Raw genomic sequence first — 9,542 nt, forward strand, 5'->3', positions numbered from 1 at the left:
GTCTACTCCTCTTGGGTGTATTAGCTTCTTTTTGTTTTAGGGCTTTCAGGTGCATTGTCAAGCTGCTAGTGTATTTTCTCCAGTTTCTCTTTGCACGCTCTTAGAGCTGTGGGTTTTCCTCTTAGCACTGGTTTCATTGTATCCATAGGTTTTGGTATGATGTGTCATCATTTTCATTAAATTCTCAAAAAAAGTCTTTAATTTCTTTCTTTATTTCTTCCCTGACCAGATTATCAATGAGTAGGGTGTTGTTCAGTTTCCATGTGAATGTGGGTGTTCCATTGTCTTTGTCGTTATTGAAGACCAGCCTTAGACCATGATGATCTGATAGGATGCAAGGGATTATTTCAGTTTTTTAGTATGTGTTGAGGCCTGTTTTGTGACCAATTATATGGACAACTTCAGTTTTAAAAAACTTCCCATGATATTGAACGTCTCACATATAGCAACCTCAATCGTGTGATTAGGCAGATCGTGTCATCCATCCCAGCCACCCTGAGGTTCAATGGGGCCCTGAATGTGTACTTAACAGAATTCCAGACCAACCTGGTGCCATACCCTCACATCCACTTCCCACTGGCGACCTACGCCCCGGTCATCTCGGTTGAGAAGGCATACTATGAGCCGCTGTCAGTGGCAGAGATCACCAATGCTTGCTTCAAGCCAGCCAATCAGATGCTCAAGTGTGACCCTTGCCATGGCAAATATATGGCCTGCTGCATGTTGTACAGGGTGGATGTGGTTCCAAAAGATGTCAACGCAGCTATTGCTACCATCAAGACCAAACATACCATCCAGTTTGTGGATTAGTGCCCAACTGGATTTAAGGTGGGTATTAACTACCAGCCTCCCACCGTGGTCCCTGGGGGAGACCTGGCCAAGGTGCAGCGGGCCATGTGCATACTGAGCAACACCACCACCATCACAGAGGCCTGGGCCCAACTGGATCACAAATTTGACCTAATATACGCCAAGCGGGCCTTTGTACATTGGTACGTTGGAGAAGGCATGGAGGAAGGGGAGTTCTCAGAGGTCCGGGAGGACCTGGCAGCCCTGGAGAAGGATTATGAAGAAGTGGGCGTGGATTCTGTGGAAGCAGAGGCAGAAGAAGGGGAGGAATACTGAGCGCATGGGTCTGTCTGGCTGCCATTCATCTATGTCTTCCCCACCGTTAAAAATAAAGGATATATTTGCTGAGACAAAAAAAGAAAACGCATATAATGGTAGAGGCAAGAAGAATAGGTTTGGGACAAGGTAATGATCATAGTAACAATATACTCTAGGTTGGCCCTGATTTTCTTGATCTTAGGATCTATGGATTAGGTCATGGGTTTTGGTGTACACCAGGAAATAATAAAGTAAAAATAAAAAGATCAAATAATTCTGAGTATAAGAACAGAACATAGATGATTAGTCAGCTTATCTGATCAGAACTTCAAAAATAAGAAGAAAGATAACCTGTTCCTTTGTAAATTGTAATAGTCAGGATTCTCTGGAATCAGAGAAATTATGGAATGTCTCCAAATAACAAGAAATGGCCAGCTGTGAATGAAAAGTCCAAAAATCTAGTAGTTTCTTAGTCCCATGAGGCTAGTTGTTTCACCTGGTCTTCTGTATAAGCTGGAATCCTGAAGAAGTAGGTTCCATCAAATGTGCTGGCAAGTAAGTGCAAGCAGGCAAAGAAGAAAGAGTCTTCCTTCTTCCAATGCCCTATGTAGACCTCCAGCAGAAGCTGTCCTAATAGTAAGGTGTGTACCACACACCTGGATCTGGAACTTGCTTTGTTTCGGACTGCCCTTGAACTCAGAGATCTGCTTGCCTCAGTCTCCTTGTGTTAAAGGTGTGTACTACTTTACCTGGGCCTAGATTGTTTATGACCACTATGCCTCAAGATATCCATGTCAAGTTCTGAGTCAGAAGCCTTTTTCTTCCAGCTTCAAGATCTGGATCCCAAGTGAGCCCTCCACTTCTGGATTGTAGTTCATCCTACATGTAGTCAAGTTGACAACCAGGAATAGCCATCATATAAGTACAGGTTGTCAACGAAGCATAGGGGAAAACTTGCTTCTATAGAATTGGCCTGCTTAAATGTTGTTAATCAATGACTAAAAATTACAGCTTTGAAATCAGAGTGACCTTTTGGAAAGAAATATAGACGAGAAGTGTTTAGTTATATATGTTTCATATATGATACGTGTAATCAATATACTTTTGTATAGTGATTTTAATACTTTTGAAGAATGTATTTTTATAGTAATTATCTCAGAAAAATGTGTAACTTGTGTCTATTAGGTAATTTTCTTCTTAATAGAAGAAAACTTTGCCTCAAGGAGTATAAAAAACGTTAAGGGAAGAAATAAATCACTGAAGCTTGTCTTTGCTTCAATTATTCTGTCTTTCTGTCTGTCTGTCTGTCTGTCTGTCTGCCTGTCTCTCTCTTTCTCTCTCTCTCTCTCTCTCTCTCTCTCTCTCTCTCTCTTTCTCTGTGTGTGTGTGTGTGTGTATGTATTTGATTTTCCTCCTTTCTCTTCTCTAACCTCTGGCTTCCATAGGCAGTAGCCCATGTAGGTATCTGGATCAATGATGATTAGTGACTCTCAGCACTGTTGTCCCCATTGGCTGGCTACCACAGCTTACTGTTTGGTGTCAAAGCTGGTCTTTGGCAGCTAACAATAAGAGTTAATTTAAACTGGATATCTGTAGTATGTGCACAAGATTGTCAACATTGACTATGGGCTTGTTAGTAATTTCAGTTAATTATTAATAATTCAAAGATAACCCCTAGTTAATAGTTTAATACAGTTATAAAGTCTTATGCTAATCTTATGAAAATTGATCTTATTCTAAAAAAATAAAAATTGCAATCATTTACACAAAATTGGAAACAGTGTCATTGGGATATTTGCTGATTCATATACATATATTCCAGATGGGGACTCTTGTATGCTATATTAACTAAGGCAGGAGAAAAGTTTACTTGACTTCCTTTATGTATTTCTTTTTCAATGATAAAGTTAGTTAAGGCATATATTTTATTTTAATATACCTGCCAATGTAAGTTGAAGGAGGAAATACTCTTTTACGTTACTTTTCAAGGGGGACTTGAAACATTCATTTTTATTTATTATCATTCATAGCTTATTTCTTGTACTTTCTTTCAATTTCGAATAAGGAATTAAAGATTTTTTTGTAATTTTCAATTACTTTCTTGTTATACTAAATTATAATCAGTAAATGTGGCCTACTAAAATCTTTGGTTCTAAAATGTGTTATCTTTGCTATCTTTGCCATGCTACCAGGTCTCTAAACTTGCTACCCATAGCACATGTACTCTATGATACCAAAGAGTCATATGGCCCAATAAAAAAATTTAAAACTTACTTGAAAATGATCAGTTCTATATTCTTTTCCTTTCTTTTATTTCTTTTATTGGATATTTTATTTATTTATAATTCAAATGTTATCCACTTTCCTGTTTTCCCCTCCACAAAACCCTATCCCATGCCTCCTCCCCCTGCTTCTAGGAAGGTGCTTCCCCACCCACCCACCCACTCCCACCTCACCACCATGGCATTCTCCCACACTGAGGCATAGAGCCTTCTCAGGACCAAGGACATTTCCTCCCATTGATGCTGACAAGCCTATTCTCTGCCTGCTACACATGCAGCTGGAGCCATTAATCCCTCCATGTGTACTCTTTGGTTGGTGGGTTAGTCCCTAGGAGCTCTGGGGGGAGGTTGTTCTAGTTGATTGATATTGTTGTTCTTTTTATGAGGTTGATTGCAGGGTTAACGAGCATGAATCTGTAGATGTCAGTGGTGTAATGTCAGAGGTTCAACATAGCTTGCTTTTATAGACTTATGAAAATTGCTACAATTGTTTAAGGCATATAGGGTTCTAAATGCATTCATTAGATCTTCCCATTAAGTTTATTATTTATTTTTCCTAGTTCTTGGTCCCTGTCCATAGATCACGAAATATTTGAAATTAATTTAAATAGTTATGTAGTCCTTGTAGATTAGTGCAGCCTTCAGACTTCACAGTTTCTTTGTATAGTAGATGGTGGTTGTACTCATTGTTTTCTTGTTACTATGATAAAACATCATAACCTAAGGTGACTTATGGGGCAGAGTCTGTGAGAGGATAGCTTGGTTCCTGGTCAAGCACAGGCCTCAAACCCCAGACCTTAATGGGATGACAGTAGGTGTTCAGCCACACCCCCAGACTCCAGGCTCCTGACACAAGGTCCCCCTCCCCCCAAGACCTCCATTGATCCGTACCTTTCAGTCATGTAGGACAGCCCTTCCCAAAGAGAGGTTTGTGTCACCTAGTACAAGTAGAAGGCATGCATGGCTACAGGCCTCATACTCAAGAGATTTCCATATTAATGAGATATCTGAAGGTCAGAGGGTGTAGCCAATTAAGCATTCCTTCCCAGACCTTCCTCCCTCCTCCCTCTCTATTTAACTCAGGTCTGCCCTGAGTTTCGGGGGAGTACAGCAAGATTCACCTATCACCTGCCATGACAAAAAACCCTTTTAACACCATGGACTTCCTCATGTCTTTGGGGCCTGCCATGGAGAGCTGTAGAGGGGCCCTCCGAGTGACATCCTTCCTTCAACAAGAATGCAGCTCCTAGACCTCCCCACATAGTACTACCCTACTGGAAATTTAAGAGTTCAAATGCCAGATTCTGTGGGGAACATTTTTCATTAAAACCATTGTAGTGGTTACTACAGAAACTCACAATTTGTCAAAGTACAGAGACTAATAGGCTGGGATGTTCAAACACAGTTGTTACATATACATCATACCTTTGCCTCAAGGCTTCCACATAACCACCAAAGAGAGGGTGAAAGAATTATGACCCATAGATTAGAGGTAACAGAAACAAAACTGTCTTGTGAACATATTAGGGTATCTATATTCAAAAACTCAAAACATCTATTTGTGATTGTGTGTACATGACGGACCCAACCAACAATCTCTGATTGAGAAGAAAGGAATTCAGGAGCCACAACTAAGAATTGAGCTATGGATAGTTAATAAATTCTGAGGAAGGGAAAGATGGTTTTCTCTAATGCTATGCTTTCTGGTAATGCAGCCATACTTTAGCTGATGGCCTCACACAAATTAGAAGTCCTGGATTATTAAAATTTCAAAAATGGCTGGAAGCACAATATACCATCACTAATAATGTGAGAGATTGGTGCCTGTCCATGGAATAGGTCTCAAAATGGGCAGATCACTGTTGGGACTTTTTTTCAGTTTTTGCTCCATCTTTGTCCCTGCATTTCTTTTAGACAAGAACATTTTTGGATGAAAAGTTTTGTAGGTGAGTTGACATCCTCATCCTTACACTGGGGGTCCTATCTAGCTACAAGAGGTGGTCTTTTCAGGTTATATATATCCACTGTTGGGCGTTTTTGCTAAGGTCATCCAGATTGACTCCTGGGAGCCTCCTTTATCCTGGGTCTCTGAGACTTCCTAGAGAACCCCCCCCCCAGTTCCCACCCCCAACAGATGAATGTTTCCATTCATTCTCCTGGCCCTGCAGACCTCTCTCCTGTCTCTTCCCATGCCTGTTCCTGCCCCCCTATTCCCCTTGCCCTCTCCTCTCCCACCCAGGTCCTTCTTTCTCTCTGCCTTCCATGACTATTTTGTTCCCCCTTCTAAGTGGGATTCAAGCATCCTCACTTGAGGTTTCCTTCTTGTTTAACTTCTTTGGGCCAATGTGGTATATAATGGGCATTCTGTACTTTTTGGCTAATATCCACTTATCAGTGAGTATATACCATGCATGTCCTTTTGAATCTGGTTACCTCACTCAGGATGATATTTTAGAGATCCATCCATTTGTCTTTAAAATTCATGATGTCCTTGTTTTTAAATGTACCATGTTTTCTGTATCCACTCTTCTGTTGAGGAACATCTGAGTTCCTTTCAACTTCTGACTATTAGGAACAAGACTACTATGAATATAGTGGAGCACTTGTCTTTGTGATATTTTGGAGCATCTTTCTGGTATAAGCCCAGGAGTGGTAAAGCTGGGTCTTCAGGTAAAACTATTCCGATTTTCCGAGAAATTGCCATGTGGGACTGCAAAGGGATGGTTTGGTCTCCCCAGTAGAGCACTGGGTTTTGAGATACCTGAGGACCCAACAGGGATATGCCTGTCGGGGACAGCGCTTATCTCCCCACGCTCCCAGATTCCAGACTACCTCCACATGTGGCTTATACTTCCCTTAGCCAGCATCTTGCAGACATGTTTGGCTCAGAGTAACCCCTCCCAGAGAGGTTTTGTGTCACCATCCAGTTAAAGGGCGTGACTAACAGAGATTTCCATATTAATGAGTTATCTAAAGGCCAGGGGGCATAGCTAATTAAGTCATTCCTTTCCCACCCCCTCTTCCCCCTTCCCTCTTTAAGCCAGCTCCCCCTGTCTTTTGGGGGGCACACACATCCAACTATCACGCCATGAACAATAAACTCTCTCTTTGAAAACCCACAGACTCCACCTGTCTTCTGGGGCCTGCCGCCACAAAGCTTCCAGCCTCTGGAACCTTAGACCTTCTCATGTTATTGATTTCCAGAGTGGATGTACAAGTTTGCAATCCCATCAGCAATGGAGGAGCATTCCCCTTCTCTGCATCCTTGTCATCATGTGCTGTGCTGTCTGATTGATGTAAGCTGGAATCTCCGGGTAGTACTGATTTGAATTTCCCTTATGACTAAGGATGCTGAACATTTCTTTAAGTGCTTCTTGACCACTCAAGAGTCCTCTGTTCAGAATTCTCGGTTCAGTCCTGTGCCCTATTTTTTGATTGGGTTACTGGGATTTTTGGCAACCCCACAGGAAGACGAATAGTGTCAACTAACCTGGGCCCCTGAGAGCTCGCAGAGTGTTCCCGCCAGCAGCTACAGATGACCAGGTTCACCTGAAAGAGAGGCTGGGAAGGGACAGGAGGGCGGGAAGAGATGAAGCCAGGACAAAGGTTTCTGATCGAGGCTCAATGCTTTAATGTTCAGCTTTCAATTTAAAGGGGGTAACCCACCCCCACCCCCAGAGTTCCTTCTGGCTTCATCCGGCTGGGGCTGAGCACTGGGGGTGAGTGGAAACCATCCTGCTGGAGGTGAGAGGAATCCATAGGTAATTGCTGGCCGGAGATGTCTCAAAGCAAGCTCAGCAGGCAGTCTATTCTCAGCTCGTGTACCAGGCTACAGGCAGCCAGAAAGGCGCCAAGGCCAAAGCAAGCACTGCCTCACCAAGGCCAGGAAATGCCTACGGCCAGAGTCCTATTGTTTGGTCTATTGTGGTAAACAAGGTCCCTGCTCAAGGCTGGGGGAAGGGCACAGCAGAGATTAAGCTAACAATGGTTGTTCACACAAGATCATACAAGTTTTGATCTGAGGTCCCTGGCACCTATGTAACACAGGGCTGCCTTGTCTGGCCTCAGTGGAAGATTTTAAACCTAATCCTGCAGAGACTTGATCCACCAGGGTGGGAGGATATGGTGGGGGTGAGGGGTATCCTCTCAGAGGTGAAGGAGTCAGGGGATGAGGGGAGAACTCTGTGAGGGGACACCGGGAGGGACATAGCATTTGGGCAGTAATTAATTAACTGATTAATTAATTAAAAACAGGATTCAAAGTGGTATGAAATTCCTAAATAGTTAATCAAAGCATTTCAAAGAAAAGAAAACATGTACCTCTCACCAATGTTCTTGTGGTATTTTAAATAAGAATGACTCTCATGATCCCCTCCTATATTTCAATGCTTAGTCACTAGAGAGTGAAAATGTTTGATAGGAGTTGAAGGACTAGGAGGTGTAGCCTTGCTGGGAGAAGGATGTCATTAATGGTGAGCTTTGAGGTTTCAAAAGCCCATGCCAAGTCCAGTGTCTCTATCCCTTATGCCAGTGGATCAGGATGTAAAGCTCTCAGCTACAGGGCTGTACCTGCGTGCATGCTAGCCACCATGATCACTGTGATGATGAGAATAGATCAACACTTCTTATTCCTCCTCATGTTTATTTCCTTCTATGGTCCATAATAGGATGAAACTGAAACTGTAACTGTTGGTATCAGGCTCTGAACCCAGTGACATCACATCTAGGCAACCCCCACATTGTTGGCAAGGCAATTGCAATACATTCTCAGAATCCACCTGGCTACCTCACCTTTACCTGGGAGAGGCTACGTCACTACCCATATAAAACAGGCAGAACCCCCTGTCCTCTCTCTTCTTCTTCTCTCTTCTTCCTTCTCTTCTTCCATCTTCTTCTACTCCCCCCACAATCTTTGCCCTATCTACTGAATAAACCCCACTTGGAACCATTTTGTCTGGTGTTGTCTGTTCTAAGCCATGCATGGACATTTAATGGTAACCAAGCCCCCAATCGAATACTTTCATTTACAAGAGTTGCTATGGTTAAAGTGTCTTTTCACAGCAATCGGATATTAACTACAACAGCTATATTAGTGGGTCCCTGATAAAATGGTTTTGTTTGACCCTTTCTAGCTCTTTCCCTCTCACCTTTAAATTTCAGAATGGTATGTCATAGGAAAAGAATGCTTATATTTACTATTTAGAGTTTTGACTACATTGTGTTATATATGGAACTGAACTCATAGTTAACAGTGTGATAATTTTCAGCTGAGGAACAGTAAGGCAGAAAGTAGTTTTATGTGAAAACTTTTTCCTTTTCACGTTATAAATGATCACTTGGGCAGTACCCATTTGATATTGACACATGAAAGAATAGCAGCACTCTCATACGAAAGATGCTCATAGCTAAAATTAATGTCTATAGTTTTTGGCAATAAAACATAGTATATAATGGACAAAACAAATGTAGGTGATAACAGAAATAAAAATGAAATTTCATGAGATAGTAGAATAATGTTCCATATAAACATCAGAATATAACTTGCCTTTTAAAGACCTATGGCCAAGGATATCTGCCTGTTCTTTCTATGTGAAACTCAAATGGGAATTTTGCCTAATAAATGGCTTGGTTTTATGATAATATAAATAAAATGGAAGCATCCCTATTGGGACACTTATTTCACATAACTATTTGTGCAGTCAACTGATAGTGTGGATTGATTTACATTTTCTAGTGAAAATGGTCAGGAGAGACCAAGTTGTACATTAAACGGAATATTATTTAAAGGTTCTTTATTTCTGCCAGTTTTTACCAATATTGCCATAAGGGAAGTATCAAACAAGAACATTAATGTGTCAGTGTCTGAGATAGTTAGAACACAACACACAGAATTTGAAACAAACTAACTGACAGATAAATACATAGAACTTGTTTGGAAGAAAATGAGATAAGTGTTTAGAAAAATTAGTAAGCAATTCAGGATTGTTATAGTATCACTAACCTATCAAATTATTTGAACTTTTTGTTTGTTTGTTTGTTTGTTTGTTTGTTTGTTTTGAAACATGATTTTTGTCTGTGTGTGTGTGTCTGTGTGTTTGTGTGTATGTGTGTATGTGTATGTGTATGTGTATGTGTATGTGTATGTGTATGTGT

General features: G+C 41.3%; 1 pseudogene; it reads left to right on the top strand.

Moving 5' to 3' along the window:
- The first annotated feature begins 417 nt into the window (after window positions 1-417).
- On the top strand, window positions 418-1,125 carry LOC114628047 (annotated as a pseudogene).
- The last annotated feature ends 8,417 nt before the right edge of the window (window positions 1,126-9,542 follow it).

This window comes from Grammomys surdaster, unplaced genomic scaffold, assembly GCF_004785775.1.
Source record: "Grammomys surdaster isolate TR1022 unplaced genomic scaffold, NIH_TR_1.0 61, whole genome shotgun sequence".
Classification (NCBI taxonomy): domain Eukaryota; kingdom Metazoa; phylum Chordata; class Mammalia; order Rodentia; family Muridae; genus Grammomys; species Grammomys surdaster.